General features: G+C 37.8%; 1 protein-coding gene across 2 annotated transcripts in view; it reads left to right on the forward strand.

The window, feature by feature from the left end:
• Window positions 1-19,344, forward strand: part of ndst2b (N-deacetylase/N-sulfotransferase (heparan glucosaminyl) 2b) — a 51,204-nt gene that overhangs the window by 601 nt on the left and 31,259 nt on the right. For both annotated transcript variants that reach the window (XM_034309568.2, XM_034309569.2), the window contains exon 2: window positions 18,282-18,316. The gene's annotated coding sequence lies outside the window, so the exon portion shown is untranslated. The remainder of the gene's footprint in view (window positions 1-18,281; window positions 18,317-19,344) is intronic.

Below are 19,344 nucleotides of genomic sequence, written 5' to 3' on the forward strand. Positions count from 1 at the left end.
TGTTTAACATTATGGAAAGTTTCACGTTCGGGAAAATCTTGCTCCAAACTAAACAAAGGTGTGTTTTTGGTCTTATAATGTAACAAGAGCAAATAAAAGCTCTAGCTGATGTTTCTGTGCCTTGTTATGAGCGCATTAGTGGAAGTGCACCTGCCGCGCTGTAATTGCATTAGATGTGATTTCATTATTGACACAATTCACCCAGAGAGTGAACACCAGCTCCATCCTACTGACTGAACAGCATCAACTGGAGTGGGGTTTTTCTATATAACATTTAATGTTTCCTCTCAAGACACTTAAAATGTCCTTATTTTTATGCATTATGCCAAAACCTGTCCCTCCTTTTTAGTCTGTTTCTGTGCCAAGAGATTGCTCAAATTGCTATTTTTTCTGGCCTACAGCCATCCCTGTACTAACTGCAGCTCTTTACATGCTTACTGGCATGCACAATTTATTTATTTGTTTAATTTTGTCATTGTTTCTTCTATGTGATTTATTAATTTGTGCATTCCAGAAAGCTTTGCAGACCTGCAGATGGGCTGAATGTTATGATAATTAACTATTAATATATTATCAAAAGTCTTGTGTTCACTGTTTACATGTATGGCATGGGAGAATAATGTGAAGTTCATGATATCTTTTCTATAAAGTGGATGGTCAGGACTGTGAACTCTCAGATGTCCACTGAGAATAAAATGAACAGTTTAGAACAAAAGTACTGCAGTCATTGCCTGGATTATGTTGTGGTTGGAATGTAATTGAGAAGCTTCTTGGAATATTTTTGCGCCGACTCAATAATTATAGTCAATGCCTGTTGAAGGGAAGAAAGAAATAAAAGACCTTTTGCACATTTTGTGCACATTTTGTGATGAGACCATTAATAAATGGTTTGAGTTAGAACTCCAGTGAACACAGGGCCCAGATGTGCAGATGAACGCCGCTCATTGTGTCCTCTATCTATTCTTAAGGCTGTAATCCATCTCATGAAAAACATCATCAGCAAACTAGAACTCTGTTAATTTGCACTGCACAAATACAATTCCTTATCATCTCTGCTCCCTTAATTTGATCAGTATTGAGCAGGACGTCTAAAGCTCCCATATAAATTACAAGTACATACGTCAAACATTATGACACACATTTCATGATGCTTATGTCTGGACGTACATCTTTAGGTTTGTCAGGTTTTTGTTTAACTAGTTAATGTAAGTTAAGATACTGCTGCTATACCAGAATTTGTACACGAGGCCTTGGCTGAGGTTTGTTCTGCCAGACCAGTAGGTTGTTTGTAGAAACATGAGATGCTATATCAGTCTATATCAGGTGGCTTATAGGAATATTCATTACATTTATTTTTTCTTCATTGTTGTTTTTGAGCTCTTTGATGTTAGTGAAGTGCTATATTAGTAAAACAACAGGAATAGATAATGAACACACTTTTGTTTGGGCCCAAGGTGATGTACTGTATTGAAGGTCATAGTTTGTGTGAGAATGCATAAACAAGTTGTATAAACCACCTTGATTTATGATGAAGCCATAAACAAAATTATGATCTTCAATTTGGTAAATTATGAAAATGAATTTATGCTATACTAAATTTCAAAGGTAATTTAAAATTCAGTTTAAATTATGCTGACTCTCCCGCACAGTTCATAAAGCTTTTCTTCTGAGGTTTTAATCTACTTGATATGCCGCTGCCAAGATTTTATAATGCATTACTTTTACATATTTATGAATTTGTGTTTTAGGAAAGGTTTGCCAATGTTCTTCTTTGTTCTTCCTCTTTTTAAAATATCTATCTATATCCCATCCTACCACATTCAGTGCTTTCAGCTTAATTTTAGCTTCACCCTTCACCTTTATTAGTTACCAGGTTACTGTTTTCATAGTAATTCACATTCACTTACATTAAAACAAGTCTAAGTTAAACAGTTTTTTGTGCGTGTGTGTCTCAGTCTAGTAAAATGTAAGCCTTTGTTTCACTCATATGCCAGGTCCTCTATCAAGGTGGCCTTAATTCATTCACTGTATGTCCCAGGGGACTTTGCACCTTGCATTTATTGTGTCTCCTGTATCAGCCTTATGGATGCCACATCCTACCATGCGTCACCACCTTCATGGAGCTTGAGGCAACAGGTGAAAAATAGCACCGGGGGGAATAGTTAAAAGCATATTTTCGTTTAAGGACAAGGCACTAACACCATTTGAGCTGAATCTCTATTCCTATGAAGACAAGAGGGCGATCTGTCTTGAAGAGCTAAGCACTGTTCTCTGTCCTTTGGCTGTGAGGAGTGCATCGTGTGGAATGGATGGCAATGTGAAAAGGAAGCAGCAGGGGGGCAGCTCCACAGGGAGCCAAGAGCTGTCTGGTCAGGGATCAAATTCTCACGCTGTTGGCTAGCTCGCATCCATAATTCATGTGCTTTCTCACTTGTAGAGGAAAATGGAAAATGTGGTGCTGTTTTTTCCCTCCGACATGCTCTTTCTCTCCTATTGGTTTTGCCCTCTTGTTTCATCCAGCTCTTAGCGTGCCTCTATTTCAAGCACCATGAAAGTCAGGCAGAGTTTGGCTAAACCTGGAGATTTTTGGTTTAAGGAATTCAAGCTTCTTAAAATGAAATTACATATTTAGACAAGACTTGTAGGTTTTTGCCACCATGAAGCTTAGACAAGCCAGAGAGTTACGTGAGATGTGCATGTGAGATATGACAGGTGATTGTTTTTCAATTTAAATTATTACGATAAGGCACTTATGGAAAATTAGAAGTTTGACATTTTCATTCTCTGTTTTGATTTGTCAGGTAGTGACTGATATAGAATGATGCAAAGATTGTTTTCCCACTCAAATCAGTTAATTTGAATAAATCAGTTTTCTTTTAGTTCAAAGCCTTCACCTCACCAGAGAATTGGCTAAGCCTGCCTTTCTCTCCTCAGCATGGGCTTTTATCTAATCGATTGCTCATCCAAGCTTGCAAATCTGGTTTCTAAGACTCACAGTTTCAGTATTAGAGACACACACACGCACGCACACACACACACACACACACACACACACACACACACACACACACACACACACACACACAGACACACACACTCAGTCAGTGTTTGTGTGCCATCATTGCTCAGAGGTGCACCCTTACCATGGTTCACAAAGAGCTCAGGCATTGCTAGGCATATGTTTTGATTACAGACTGAGAGCATCTGCTATTTTTATTATTTTATTATTATTATTTATTATTATTTTTATTATTATATTATGCTGCTATTGAGAGCATCTGCCATTTTGAGCATGAATTTCTAATTAATAAGAATGTTTTTTATAAAATCAAAAAGAGTTTATCTTGTTTTAGATACAGCATTTGTGACATGTATAACAGGACTAGCCTGCTTATCTCCTGCTTGTTACTCATGTGAGATTTTAGATAATGGCCTGAAAATATTTCACATTAAAAAAATGTATGAAATAGCATCTTTTACTTCATAACCCAGAGAGAGTAATGGATGACTTCCTTACGAAGAAAGAGATTTTTTTTAAAATATAGGTCAAATTCTCCCTTGTCAGTTAATTAGCATTAAGTGTGGCACTGGCTCAAACATTCATTAGCCTTGAACATAAAACTGTATTTAGCATTAGCTTGGGGGTATGGATCGAACCATATCATATCAAGCTTTGGATTGAACCATATCATACTTGCATTTTTGGTAGCCTGTTTTTGTCTTTTTATGGTTAAAAAGTACTGTTTGGATTATTTCATTTCATATACTCTATACCCATTTCAGTCTTCCTAGGAATTACCTTTTATTGTACAGTGTTTTGAATTGCTACACTCTCAACAATAGAAATCAAATGTATTATACTTCAGTACAATCACTCAAATCTGGAAAATAAACAATGAATAATAATAGGCAAATAACCTAGATTGAAGATATGCTAGTTGCCAATACAGGTGCACAGTAAATCCTATGTTAGCCACATTTTATGCTCTTAATCAAAGCTAAACCAAATTCGCATTTATCATAGTTCTTTACTGAAATTTGAGTTCAGGAAGCATATTTCAGTTCAGGTAGCTCTAGAGATGAAACAGGTCTGATCTCTAGTATTGGGTAGATATTAGCAGAAAATACTTGATTTGATATTCTGATTCAGTAACAAATCATCTGGTTCAGTAACAAATGATTTTGTTGCAACACAACCTAATGTAAAGTGACTTCAAGTACTCACAACATAATAAATCACAACATAATAACAGCAGCCTTAGTTCCCAAAACAATAGAGAGTAGCTAGCTATTTAGCAGTATTTTACAGGAATTATAGTTCTTATATTTTAGCAGGTCTTTTAATCTTTTATTATCTTATTTTGTGCACAGGGGAAATGGTGGCTTAATAGTTACTGTAGCATGTTTGCTTTGCACCTCCAGGGTTGGGGGTTTGAATCCCACCTCTGCCCCGTGTGTGTGGAGTTTGTATATTCTCCCCGCACTTCAGAGGTTTCCTCCAGGTACTCCAGTTTCCTCCCCCAGTCCAAAGACATGCGTTTTAGGCTGATTGGCATTTCCAAATTGTCCATTGTGTGTTCAGTTGTGCCCTGCAATGGGTTGTGAACATTTGTTTGTTGTTATGCTAAAGGTTATTTGACTAAAAAGCTGCATTTTTGTGTAAGTCGTGGTAGATAGCTATGTATTTCCTCTTGCAAAGTAGTTGAATGTTTGAGTTTTTGATTATGGTAATTTGATATGGCCATCTTAAGTAAAATCCTTGAATTAAAAAGCACTCCTTTTATTAAAAAATGTTGGATATCTGTATCGGTATAGGAAAAAAGTGATATCCTGTCATCTCTACTTAGCTCAGCACATTGTATAGCCCAAAGAGACAAACTTACGTATGTGAACAAATGGGAGTTTACTCGCCTTCTTGAGTTTGAATGGTTATTGGTTCTGCCTTAAGTGGAATGAGCAACTGAAGCAATAAATGAAGCTATAATATGTAGATTTGTACATATATTAAATAGAATATTGTACATAAAGTCTTTAAACTGTAGATTAATTTTTGGCATTGAAGCCATTATTTCACCTGTTTCCAACTGTTGTTTAAAACAACCACCTATGCACTTTCTATGGATTAGAGTCTAGTGAGAATAATATATTTTCTATTGTACAGAAGTTTACACTAAGGTGTGTCTTTTGGGTCACACCACAGCTTCTCTTTATAATGTTTGAGACTGAAAAAAGGCTTCTTTGTTCCACTTTTCATTTGAACAAATACAGGATTGGCTCTTGAGCCTCTTACTCATTCCCAGGCGTATGAGTGTGTAATGGGATACTTTTCTTTTGTATCTTGCTGCATTCACAATGAGATTTCTCTCTCATGCTGCCTTATGAGACCTGGGTTTTGCCAGAGGTTTTGTTGCAGCCAGATTATGTAGAATATTTGCTTTGAATGGGAAGCAGGTGGTAGAATTAGAAAGTAGAATAACAGCTTGCTGAAAGTCAGGTCGAAATCTGTGGCCAGGGAAAAGGAACTGATGTGGACCAGTGAAATGTGTGTTTGTTTTAAAACCTAGTTCTTTTCATACTCCTGCTTTTTTCTTTTCAATTGCCATAACACCATGGTCACAATGACTTACTGTCTGGATGGTTGTAGCTGCAGCTGCATTACAGCCCAGTGGGTTTCCAAATCCTTCTATCTGTGGTCTAATTCGCACAGTGAATACCTTTGGGGGCTTCCGCGGGCCTGCATGTCTCCTGGGATCCCTCCGCTATTAATGGCCCAGACACATTCAGCTAGCTGTAGGGAGGACTGTCGGCAAATTCAATATTGTGTTATTATAAAACACTTTTTTTTTTTTATCCTAGTGTCGCAGCCAAAATGTCATAAGGTTTGAAGCTGACCTTAAGTACAATCGATCAGTTGGTAGTTCATGAGGAATGTCCAAAGGATCTGATTATTATTCCTGGCAGGAATTATGGTGCAGTCAGTAACAAATACAAATATAGCTGCAAACAGCGATTATCGGGGTCTAAGCAAACATATCGCCACTTCACCAAACATATCGCCCCCAGTGGTTACACAGAACAAAAAAGATGACATAGATGAACATACTAATCAAGTTTTGTGAGGATTGCTCCTCCTTTGGCTGAAGGAGGCCATGTTTTTGAAATAACCCAAGAGAAATTAAAATCCAGTTACAGATTAGCAGAACTATTCAGTGCACCACTTAGTCTTTAATCTTAGCCAAGTCCTTCCCCCTATGTATGACCACACCCCAAACTTGCGTATGACCTCAGAATGGTTTCCTGTATATACCTGTCAGGTTTTATGCAAATCCTTGCAACTAATCATGAGTTAAGTTTGAGTAAATTGGGCTCCACCCCATAAGAATTGACTGACATGTGGCGGCCATATTGTTGATAAATGTCAACATGTTTCTGATCATTTTTGAGGTTTACACCCTGCTGAGTAGTTTGACACCAAATTTGTGAAGATAAACCAAAAATCCTAGGACTAGTTTGCAAAAGTAGTTTTTACATATTATGCTAACTGTCATAAATTAGAGAGCTAAGTGGTTCTTGAGGCTTTTTTGTTTGGGAGAATCCAAGGAATCAGTGACAAAAAGGATTTTCTTTGCAAGGCTTATGGTTCATGAGATATGGACCACAAAATAAAACCTTGTGCTGTTGCACCAATATCTGGCCTATGTGGCTCCCTTCATGCGCCTGAGTATCTATCTATCTATCTATCTGTCTGTCTGTCTGTCTGTCTGTCTGTATGTATATTTCATGTTCGCACTGGGGTCCACTGCATACAGGGGTTACCTGTACATATGGTAAGAAAGCCAAAAATTTTAATACATTATTTTTGTCCCAATGTATGTTTATTTGTCTTCAAATAAAAATAAAGGGATGGCTTGCAAGTTTTCAACTCCCATACAGAGACTGTTTTTGTGGCTAGCATTTTTACAGAAATACATAAACACAACATGTGGGCATTTGACTTGCATATTTTCACTAACCATTTCACCCTAGAGGACTTTCAAACAAAACAGTCTGGAGGATTTTGCTGGAGGAAAACACTCAGAGACAAGCCACTGTGTCTTGTTGAAAATGAGTTGCTTTTGGGATGGTTGTCTGTCTTTTACTGCCAACATTTAAAAAATGCAGTAGGATGAGGTTCCACTCTTAAAAACAAATGCATGTCTGAAGGCATTGCCTGGCACTGTCCACATGCACACCACTATTCCCCAGTCTTCCTCTCAGGTGACATTAACCCTGGGAATGTTTTCCTCACCTTGAGCATTTCGCCCAATATGCATCAACCCTTCATACTGAAACATCATCAGACGCATTTGTTTATATGTGATAAACATTTATATTGTATGAATTTATATATTACTCAATCACTTACTTTTGTCTTGGCGTTTTGACACAGATTTACATCTTCTGTCTTTAATCCTGGCAATATGCCAGGCAGTAGTAATAACTCCTTAAAAAGTGGAAGCTGTTGTCTACGACAGGAAGGATCACTTGCCAACTCCAATCCAAGGCCTGGGTTATGGGAGGTCATCCAACAGCCGGTTTTCTATGGCGCAGTTCCACTGGGTCACTGTGATGAAGCTGATTAAAACCTGATGGACACTGTTGTGATGTGAAATGCATGGGGCTGAGTATTTTTCTCTTACAGCTAGGGAGCATGAACTCTGATAAACCTCCAGCTCTGTTCTACTCCCATTAAACCTATTAATATAGAGAGCCTTTTACTGTAGATGTAATGTGTGCCATATTGCTTACACATTGTGCATGGCATATTGGGGTTTCTAAACACACTGTCATTTTTTTTAACATGTTTGAACCTAATTTTGTATTGAACAAATTTGGTGACAAACTACAGGACAAATCAACATGTGTCTTAGTAAGGTGTTGGGGCACCACAAGCTGCCATCACAGCTTCATCACTCCTTGGAACTGAAGTAGAGGGATGACAGCTGTTTTTCCAAAAGATAGTCACTCAGTTGGTGTTTTGATGTTGGTGCTGGAGAGTGTTGTCTAATACATCACTCCAACTCCACATTATTCCATTAGGTCTTCAGCTGGGTTAAGGTCTGGTGACTGTGAAGGCCATAGCATATCATTGATTTCATTTTCGTACTCAATAAACCATTGAGTGAGTTCTTATGTCTTGTTGATGTGGGCATTGACATCCTAGAAGAGGCTACTGCAATTAGGATAGAAATGTTTCATCATAGGATAAACATGATCAGTCAGAAAAACTTTGTATAGATTTGCAGTGACACTTCACTCTATGAGGATAAATGAACCCATACCATACCATCCTCCACAGCATAATACAGCCTCTGGGTATTTCCTTTAATTTGTCACTTGTCTTGTATATCATTAAGAGCATCTCTTTAATTCCAAGGACTTATGGTGATATGTTAGGTTTAGAAAGCTTTATGAGCTCAACGTCTGATACCAAATCATTTAACTTCAGAGCTTAAGCCTTCAGGACAATTTGCTTGAAATAGTGGGCATTTCCCAGACATGGGAAGTATGGAGACTACTGTCAGCTGCTCTTAGGTGGATAGGTACCTCCAAGGATTTTTCATAGCTTTTTCCTCTTTTGTAACAGTCAATGGAGCCTCACATTAATTGAAGGTGAATTCAGCACCTGTGAACCCTTTAGGCTGTACAATATTAAATCAAGGCACTCTTTGGTACAAAAATAGAGTGATGGCTTGCAATATACAGTTGGATGTCATAACTAATAACCAGTCATTTTAGACTGAATAGATTGATGCTTGTATTTTGGATGGCATAGCTAGTTCAAGGGAAACCTTTGCAATGCCTTTGGATGTTTGTTCCTGGGAAAATGTCCAAGGTACACAAGTAACCTAGAAGTATAGAGAAAACAACTGGAAAAAGCGATGGAACATAACCAAGCACATCATGTGCACTGTTTTGTCGGGGCTGTACTTGTAGTCTGAATTTAGGGTTACTTTTACCTTTATTGCCTTTAGCAGATGCTTTTACAGACATGCTTTGTTATATACATGGGAAACAAATCTGAGCCTAATTTCATTTGTGCAAATTCAGCCAAGCGAGGGTGATGTGGTCGAATTTTTTCATGATGTTTAATTTCTGCTCAAACAAGGTAATATTTTCTCAATTGCAGCTACCGGTATAAAATAACTTACCAGATTTATATACACTAATGTGCTTTGCTGAGCAGGGACTCTGGTTGTAAACATGTATCATTAATAACATTAATAACATTACCAATATGAGATCTCAAGCCTCTGGAGATAGGGAATAGGGCTAAACAGAAGGCAGCACTATAGGTCTGTGACAGTTCCATCAGTATCAGCAGTGAGAATTCATGAGCTTCAAACTTGCTGATATTAAATGATCATTACTACAAAAGATTTAGTATTAAAACAACAGGTTTACTTGTTTTAATATCTGGTTTCGAAAGAGAAATGCATGAGCGAAAGCTTAAACCTCTGTTAAGGACAACTTCCTTCCTCAGCCATGTGGTTGTACTGCTACTGCTGGAAGTTTCGTTGTCAGCACACAACACACTAACGCCTTGTGACTCCAAAGATAGTGTGTGTCAGTCAATTTGTATCCTCCCTCGTGGCTCCTTGTGAGTGGTAAAACACATTTTCAGCACAAATTCCTGCATGTAATTTGGTAGTGATTAATTTAGAAGGTGTATGAGAAATTGACAGCAAGATAAATGCCCTGAAGTTTATAATCTGTTATAAGCCGAGTGTCTCCTTTAAATATTTGCATAGGTGATGCAAGCCTTCAGAAGCTGATTTTATCTACTCTCACCTCAAAGCAAGTTCTCTGTAGTTATTTGGAGAGCAAGGCAGTTTTCCTTGGATACTGTCTGCTGTCTTTTAGCTAATGATAGTGTAGCACAGTGAGACCAGAGGCTGAAAAGCATAGTCTGCCAACATAAAGCTTTTTGCTAACAATCCCCTCATAAGCCTCATTGCTCTCATATTCTCCTTTTGTGCTTCCTCTTCTCATTTATGTCTGAGACATATACTTATTATATTTCTAATGACTCACTATGTTCTTTTTGTGTTGTTGTGTTCTTTAGTTTTGTCTTTGGATGAAGTTTTGCAGGATTTGACACTACAGATATATGTGCTCATAACCTATTTCCCAGTACCACAAGCAGATTTGATGCTAATTTCTGAATGGTCCCAATGCTAGTCTTACTAGGCCTATTGTTCTGTTCTTGTCAAGAAGCATTCAGTCTTGAGCAGCAGCCTTGCTCGGTGAAAAGGCCCTAAGGAAATGTCTTGAGTAAGTGCTCTATAATCTTAGCAGTTGCAAAGATTGTATTAATATTCCCAATGTCTGACAAACACAATACCACCTCAAACATCAAGCGTGTATCATAAGCCAGACAAAAAATTACCAATTAAATTGTGGAGCCAGAGATTGCAGTTCACAATGACTAATGCTAAATTAAATTAGATGTATTTATTGAAAGCTCAGACATTTTTAGTCTCTCCAGTCTAGAAGTAATTATGAAAATAATACACAGTAAGGCTGTTTATTTCTTTAGTAGTACATGATAACAATCTGAATCTAATTTACAATTTGAATTCTTTTCCTTCCCCCTTCCACATGGCCTGCAGAGGAATCCAATACATTAAATGTGTCATAAAGTTAGACATCAGCCTTGTGAGCTGAGAATGTGCCTAAGTAATTTGTCTCCTAAGTAATTATGAGAAGTGGGCCTTGTGCAGTTTGCTATGACCAAGACAAAAAAAAAAAAAAAAAAAAAGGAACTAAAACTTTTCCCATTTTAGGTCCAGTCTGAACATTGACACATTCTATCTATATCTATATGATGACAGTCTCTGCTTCATGGTTAGCCACTGACTTGCTGTGGCTTGATTTTTGGCCATTATACTCACATAAACAACAGAACATCTGCAGTCTGCCATTAATAAGCAATTGCTGTAATTTAAGCTGCAGCTGTTTTTTTTCTTATAGCTGTGAAATAAAATTTGTGAAAGCTTTGGAACTGTAAGGATTTCTGCATGAATGTGACATATTCATTTAGGTCTTAATAATAAATAAATACAACAATACAGGTGGTAATATTTCACAAAACACAATAATTTACAACCTTGTATCTATGCAATTTACAATGGACAGATTCTTCTGACTGATCACCTTCATTAATGGTGTTCATCCCTCAGTACAGTTCTAGACTTGTAGAACCTAGGCCAAGGTGCTGACCCAACACCTTTCTTGATTTTCCTTAAATTTGTCACCCATTCTTGTGGACCTCTAGCATGCACTAGTCAGGACGGCGTATTTAGTTCCTCTGGAGATGTAGGAGGTAATGGAGGTGTCGTTCGCTAATACTTTACCTCATATTTAGTCTCCAGATACCTCACTGGGGTCCAAAGACACGTGTTGTTGGCCCCTCTAAATTGTAATAGTGTGTGAATGGGTGTGTGAGTGTGTGTGCGATTGTGCCCTGTGATGGATTGGCACCCCGTCCAGGGTGTCCCAAGCCTTATGCCCCAAGTCCCCTGGGATGGGCTCCAGGCTCCCCGTGATCTGCGGAAGATAAGCGGTACAGAAAATGGCTAGATGGATCTCTCACTGGGTGTGGAGGCTTTTTCTGCTTCTCTTGATGGGTTGCCACCTGCAAGTCATGCTCCAGCTATGTGAAGTTGATCTGCCTGACCCTTTGTTTCATGTGCTTTTGTGTTTGGGTTGCTGTCTGTGGTGCTGATCCTGCATTGTTGGAGATGCTCTGGGTGTGGTGGTGTAGTGGTGGGAGGCCTGGGATTTATTATTAATCAAGATAAGGTCATATTTAAGGCCTGTTCATGGGAACGTTTCTTTAAATTGTAATGAAAATACAGCGCAAAAGGCAATGCAAAATGCTTGAATATAATAGATACTTCTGAAACGGATTGCTTTTCTAATATGTGACTACACAAATTTGACAACATAGGTAGTATGCTCTCACAAAGCAGTGACAGATTTTTATACAATGCAATTCCACGTGGGTGGTGACCTTTAAAACATGGTGTGTGTTGTTGAATTTTGGTTTAGTTCGTATTTTGAGGAGCTGCTACCGAGGTCTCTTCTTATAGCATGAGGAAATGAACAAAGCACGTCAAAGACTATTATGTTCACAGGTATTTCCTACAAGAAATATTTACTGGTGTGGTTCAAATCGAAACATACCTGTAGACATGGCAGTTCCTGCTGAGGTTTATAGATTTATAAAACATTTATTATATACAACCCTGTAGTTACTCATGCAGAAATGTGTAATTATTTAAAGGAACCATAAATTATTATTGTAAATAGCTGAGTCATGTTACAACAAATCCACTCTGGACACACTCTCTAATCCTGTTTCCTTTCCCCCAGCTGTTGGCTTAATTACTTTTCCCTGCTGCCCATAAAGAAAAGTAATATGACTCTCGTCAGGAGGATCATCTAGTTACTTCCTGGTGGGGAAAAAAACTTAATTTTCCTCACTCTTCCATCTCTTTCCTTCCTAGCTCACTAACCTCTATCAAGAATCTACTTCACACTTCTGCTACCTCATTATCTCTCTCATTTTATCCTACACAATGCTTCTCTTAAATCATCTTTTTTTCTTTATATCTATCAGAGTTTGCGTTTATTTAGGGATATACAGTGGTTGGTTGGTTCAACATGTACAAATAACATTTTCTAGAACTTGGAATAGATGTGATCACCAAAACTTCACAAAAAGAATGCATTTTTTTCCCCCAGACTAATTCTTGCTTTTACAGCAGATCATCTGAGGTGCTCCTCCCTGCCGTCGTGGCTTGGCCCGGGGCACACATGCTAGGACATGTCGGAGCTGGAATGCCAGCACTAGGCAGTCTTTCACACAGCCTGAACTCTGTTATAACCCTGTGTTGACAGATTGCACATTAGATGCAAACTGTTTCATAATGAGTCACTAATGGTTGACTGATGAAGTTAAAGTGACAAGGTCTACTCATAATTAGTAAAGCAGTCAACATGATGTTCAGTATTTAGATTCCCCCCTCAGGCTGAATTAGAAAAGTTGGAGATTTTGAGCAGTGGAATGAAATAGGGAATTTACTTTGGCTTGCCTCCAAGGAGGGCAAAAGTGCCCTCTGCACATTTTTTGGTAAATCACCCCAACTTCCTGTTATGAATAATTTTTTTCTAAGACAGTAGGTCCAATTTCATAGTGTGTGTAGGATGTAGTGCAACATATAAACACTCACATACGCATGTGTCTTAAGTATCCATGACAACCAGAAACTTTGGTTTGGTGTTGCTTGAGAATGACATGGTGAGGACATTAGTTTTGGAGGAAAAACTTGAGGTTGGCATTGTGGAATATATTTCTTATTTTTTCCCTATTTTCCATGATTATGTGTGAACATATGTGGTTTAATCGTGATGGATCCACCCTATCTTGGCCTAGTCTCCTCACACGTACACTCCAGTATAAAAGCTAGTTGGGAACATCTGATGTTTAGGCTAGGAGTGACCATGTTGTCTTTGTGCATGGAGTAAACCATCACTTTTACTATAACCTGGCTCTTAGTCTCCTGATTCTTCAGACATCTTACTTCTGGTGAACCTGCAGTATTTTCCATCATCCAGAAAGATTTACTTCAGCATTTAAGACCCCAAAAAAATTTAAGGTTGTGTTCCTACCTTCAGTCCCAGTGTTCCAGGGGTTGGCTCTGGCTCCACTGCAGAAGATTATTTTTTATTATAAGATTATTTAAGAATATTTTTTGAAAGGTACAGTCTCGGATGATTTCCAGTTTGGATGATTTTCTCTCATTATTGCACTATATTCTGATGTAGGTTTCCTACACTATACTAAAGGCTCGAAATCTCTAAATTGTCTGAATAATAAGTCACAGAATTTGGCCTCTGAATTGTGTCATTTTAGAAAAAAGTAGCAATAGCCTGTTGTGGTTATATTGATACACTTTTGTTACCATTAATGACCTACAGAATGACTGGTGTGTGTTTTTGAGTGGTGCAAATGGCCTTGAACCCATATGAGGGGTCTATAAGAGTATAATAGAAATAAGCTTTTTCAAATATCTGTCCCCATCCACACTACAATATATCTGGCACTAGAGAGAATTTTCATGATGCAGAGTTTGGTGGACAAATACCTGCTGAAAAATCCATCTGCCAAAAAACAGGCCGAGCTAGTCAAACTGGTAGACCATCTTTAGCAGCTGGTAAATGCTGTTTAAAAGGAAGAAGCTTCTGAATTGCAGCAACTAACGTTACGTCATAGAGACGCTGGTTTTTTGATAGATTTAGTCAAGTAATGAGGAAGCTGGAAAATAAATTACAAACTGGTTCTGGTAGCTGGTCAGATCAAGCTGAATTTTCCACACTAGAGTGGAATGCTGTTTCAGCGTGGATGAAAAGCCAAAATGCAGACAAGCTTTTCACTTTTAATTTTCAGTTGTGTCTGTATTAGAGTGCACATAGTATTCAAAGGTCCAAAATAAGCGTTGTTTTATGATAGCACTTAAAAGGGTTTTTGGAATCAATTATCTAGGCAGCAGTAGCAATGCAGCATCTCAACATTTTTAAATATTTACAAATTTTCTTGGAAATCCTGTCAGGTTAGCCATCATAGCTAACTGGCTAGCATTATCAGTTAATATTATCCACATTCATATATGTATATTCCTTAAAATTCCTCTCAGAAATCCTGTCAGGCTAGCTCATGTTAGCTAGTTAGAAAGCATTGATGAATATTATGAACATTCATATATATTAATTAAAATTACTCTTAGAAATCCTGTCAGTTTAGCTCATGTTAGCTAGTTAAATAGCATTATCAATGAATATTATGAACATTCAATTCCATTTAATTTTAATTAATATAAAAAGCTAGCTGGCTAAGAAAAATGGTGAAACACATTGCCAATGAACTAATTCATGTGTTTATATACGGATGCCGATGACTTCCCTCTTCCTGTTTGATTTCATATATGGAATAAAACTATATTTATTCAAGTATATTTTCATATACTCACTCAAAGATACACTTGATGTGACTTTAGATCTACTGTCATATCATTTGTGCAGTTTTTTTAACTGCATGTCTTTGTTGATGGCATTGTCTTATGAGCTTTAGTGATAACACTGCTGAAACAAATATTATAATAATGATTGATAGTATATTGTGCAGCTTTGTGTATGGATATATTTGCTCTGATATCATCATGCTGTTAAACTACATTAAATAACCAGTAAAGAGACATCTCATTTTCTTTTGCCTTATGTACCAATATTGGAAAATCCACATGCACAATATATAGAGCATTTTCTCTTTTGGCTTGCTGTATCTTTCTCCTTAGTTCTGCTGGTTTACTGTGTTACAAAAGGGAGAATTTGCTTTACTTTCAAAGATTGTCAGAAGTAATGACAAACTATGGAGATAAAAAAAGAAGCTAGTGTCCATTGCATAAAGCAGAGGTACTGATAAATAATTTTAGAATATCAGCTATATACAGTCTAGAGAAAGAGAGAAAGATGGATGGATGGAGCTGTTGAGATTCACATAGACTGTGAACTGCAAGTAGATATGGAATGAGAGAGAGGTGATAAGGTTAAACAGGGATGTAAAAATACAAATACAAAAGATAACACACATATACCTACACATACAACGGAGAAACAAAGTGAGATCTCCACTTTCATGCTGCCTTAATAAACCAGGATCTGCAAGTGTGTTTGTGTGTGTCCGTGTCCATTTGAATGTCATTTGTATCTTTCCTAATTACTGACAGCACTCAGGCTGCAAAGCTTTTATTTTTACACACTGAAATAACTCACATTAAATGGAAATAAAGGTAATGTTTCTTTATGCTTGAAATGGAGAGAACAAAATGTGCATTTGTGCATGAAATGAAATGGAGGTGAAATACAGTGAAATGCATAAACCGTTCAGAGCTGTGTGCCGCTGCACTGACTCGCTCCAGATGCTAAGAGGCGTGAGCTTTATGACTCCCTCTGGCATCTTCCATATTGACCTTCACTAAAGTGGATGATTTAATGGGCTGTGAAGGACTTCGCTCTAAGATGGAAGGAAGTGGAAAAGTGTTAAGTTGCTTATACCATGTATTTATCAAAAGCCATGAACCTTGAATCTGAAAACAAGGCTGCTCACTGTAGCGTAGAGCCCCTTGACTTTGTCCACAACTCTGTTTTATTACACTGTCTGTCACGGCTTCACTTAGTGTTGGAGCAATGGAAACAGCATTTTGTGTGATAAAAAGGCCATTTTTTTCTTTTTTTGTAGATAAACTCATGTTGAAACATAAATGAATTGTCCATCTGCTCCCTGCTTGTTTAAAAAACACCAGTAATTAAAATGATTAAGATAGCAACATATCACAGTACTTTTAATAGCACTATTAAGATTATTTAGCTTTGGATAAATTGGTTTGATGGCATGGAGAAACTGCATACGTGGAGAATATTAATTGTTAATCATTCAATATTTAAGAGCATTCTTAGTCCTGATGTGTTGGTAATAACTGCATATTATTCAATTATTAAATAGACTCTAGAAAGGTTAAACATTGCCTCTGAGAGAAAAATAATCTGACATTACATAATAGTAATACTTATAGTATCAAATACCCACAATAGAGCTGCAATGCAGCACTTGACAGAATAAATGAGCTCTGTTAAATGTACGCATCAGTTATATTGACAGTTTAAGTTAGGAATTAAGAACAGAATTATCACACACTTCACACACATTGGCTCCACATGGAGGTCTGCTGCCTTTCATGAGCAGTTGGTTAGCTACAGTAGGTAAGACCTTCTTTTTTTGAAGCTGTAATACTGTACCAGTTAATGCTCGGATTTGAGTCAAAGAGACTTGCCCCTGGCTGAGAATTCACCACTGGGGGAGCAAATTTAATCCTTCAGCCATATGGAATATTACTTTATTTTGCCTCCAGATGCCTGCCAAAGAAATGGTCACATTAAACTGTATAAACTATAGTTTTACAATTCACAAATCAAATACAGAGGCACCTTTTTATTATCACCATACCCAATGATGGCATATGTTGATGCTGTCAGATTCCTGCTCATAATAAGGCTCTTAATCTGAGTTAGTTGTTTTGACAGTACAGAGTTAAATTTCCACACAATACCTCATATGGTTCTTAAATAAATTAAAATGTGGTTCTGCTCCCTGATGCACAGCAGAATAAACCAGATTGATTTAGATTCCAGACTGGCAGTACACACAGGCTAGTGAGATCAGGTTGGCAGCTCACACACTCGGCCGGTGTACTGTAATAAGGGTGCTCTTCAGACGCTGGCCACGCCATCGTGCCTCTCGGTTCTCATTAAGAGGCCTGTCAGTCAGGGAGCTGCTGGAGCTGCACACTCTGGAGCTTACTCCACCATCACAACACATAATGACACCTGGCATTACTGAGTAGGAAGTGGGATTAATGAATTGCAAATGTTTGCAAATTAATATGTTTAACGCAGAGCAGTCATCTTCCATAAAATCCTCCACCTCTGTGGCAGTGAGTGATTGCACCTCCTTTGCCCCCATTATTTAAGGTCATATGGATATAAAGGTCATGACTATGGATCAAACCTCAATATGGATGATTGCTGCCCCCTCTTGACTGACATGTTTTGAGATGCCTCTTCTGACTTGTATTTTCATTCACATGTAGCAGTGGCCACTGGAGTGTGTGAGTTGCAGTTTTGTTTGTAATGAAGTGGTTATGATGTTGATGGAGGACACACTGTGTTCAGCAGCAGTGATTAGGTACAGGCTTTGAGCTAATGGTGCTTAATGATCTATTTATTTTCAATTGTAAGAATTATTTTTCCTTCAATTGTCACTAGATCATAGAAGAGGGAAGAAGAAGAACCAAATCAATAATTGTTAGGAGTCGATAGTTCATAGGCATTTAATATTCTACTGATGTCGTCATAAAAGAAGTGTGAAGCATGAATTTACAGATTGAATAAACCAGGCTGGCTCTTGATTCCTAAAACTTAGTCTTCAGGAATGAAATTAAGATTCTAGGATGGATGCCCACATGAAAAAAATTGTATCGTTAAATTTGACAAAGCATGCCATTTTTATCTTAGTGCAATTAATTGCATGAAACAAAGTACAAAGGAACAACCATTAATCTAGGTACCGTGTGTGAAGTACTTTGTACCTCAAAAGCTAATTTTTCTTTTTGATCCTGCAGGTGAAGCCTCGTCAGCACTTCCCATAAGAGCAAAGGTAAGAATCTCCAATCCATGTAATGACAAGTGTGTGCGCTAGTGTGAGGGTGTAACTTGCTGGTTGTTTGGATTTTGAGGCAACATAGCATTAAATCTAACGAAATGTCTTTATTCCAGGAGAAATAACCAAAATTTTAGCCTGTAATTGTAGTAGATGCAATTTTTGGAAAGCTCAACTGGGTAGGGGTGAATATCCGAGGGAAAGTCATCTTTGGTTCTGAAAGGAGATTGGCTTTTAATACTCACTCAGAGTTCCTGGAAGCTATTATGTGATTACAGAAAATCCGATTCGTCTCCTGCTCATTTCCACAGAGAACAAGTAGCGCATCCAGACATTTCTGAAAAACTCCCAAAGGCAGGAAATGATGGGGTTGCTTCATTTTTAATGATACTAATTGCTTACTTTTTCCTACTAATTACTTATGGCCTAGTTGGGCATGATATGTGTATAATGTTTTGCATGCTTTGAACAAAGTATTATCAAATGACAGCAATTCAAAGATGACTGGAACCACTATATTTGCACTGAATCCTTGCTCTGTGGATGTATTTAATTTGTGCACTGAGAAAAGCTGGCAGATCTCATTTGTGCATAACAAAAATTTATCCAAAAAAATGACCTCATGATGTGATTAGTTTAGGAGGTTGTGGTGAAAAGAGCTTTCCATCAGGCAAAGGCAGGAGAGTAGAACAGCAAAGGAAGGGACTCTTTATATAACCTGAAGAATTTTCCTGAGTAGCCATGCTTGTGTCAGCATTCTGTTCACACTACTTAATATATAATAGGCCTCATCTGCTCATGCCACATCAGCTCTGTTTCCATCAGCACTGTTACTTTTTACGTCATCGGCTGGGGAGAGTTCAGTCTTGTTAAAATGTATGGAACAGACCATGTTTCCTCACATAGTGAAAAACCCTCTGGAGTGTAATGTTGAGCTTCACTCTCTTGCGCTAATGTTCTTGAGCTCTTGGTCTTCGTCTCCTGTGCAGAGAGTACTGTACATCTAAAAGAGTACTTGAGTTGTC

This window comes from Pangasianodon hypophthalmus, chromosome 12 (assembly GCF_027358585.1).
Source record: "Pangasianodon hypophthalmus isolate fPanHyp1 chromosome 12, fPanHyp1.pri, whole genome shotgun sequence".
In the NCBI taxonomy this organism is placed as follows: Eukaryota; Metazoa; Chordata; class Actinopteri; order Siluriformes; family Pangasiidae; genus Pangasianodon; species Pangasianodon hypophthalmus.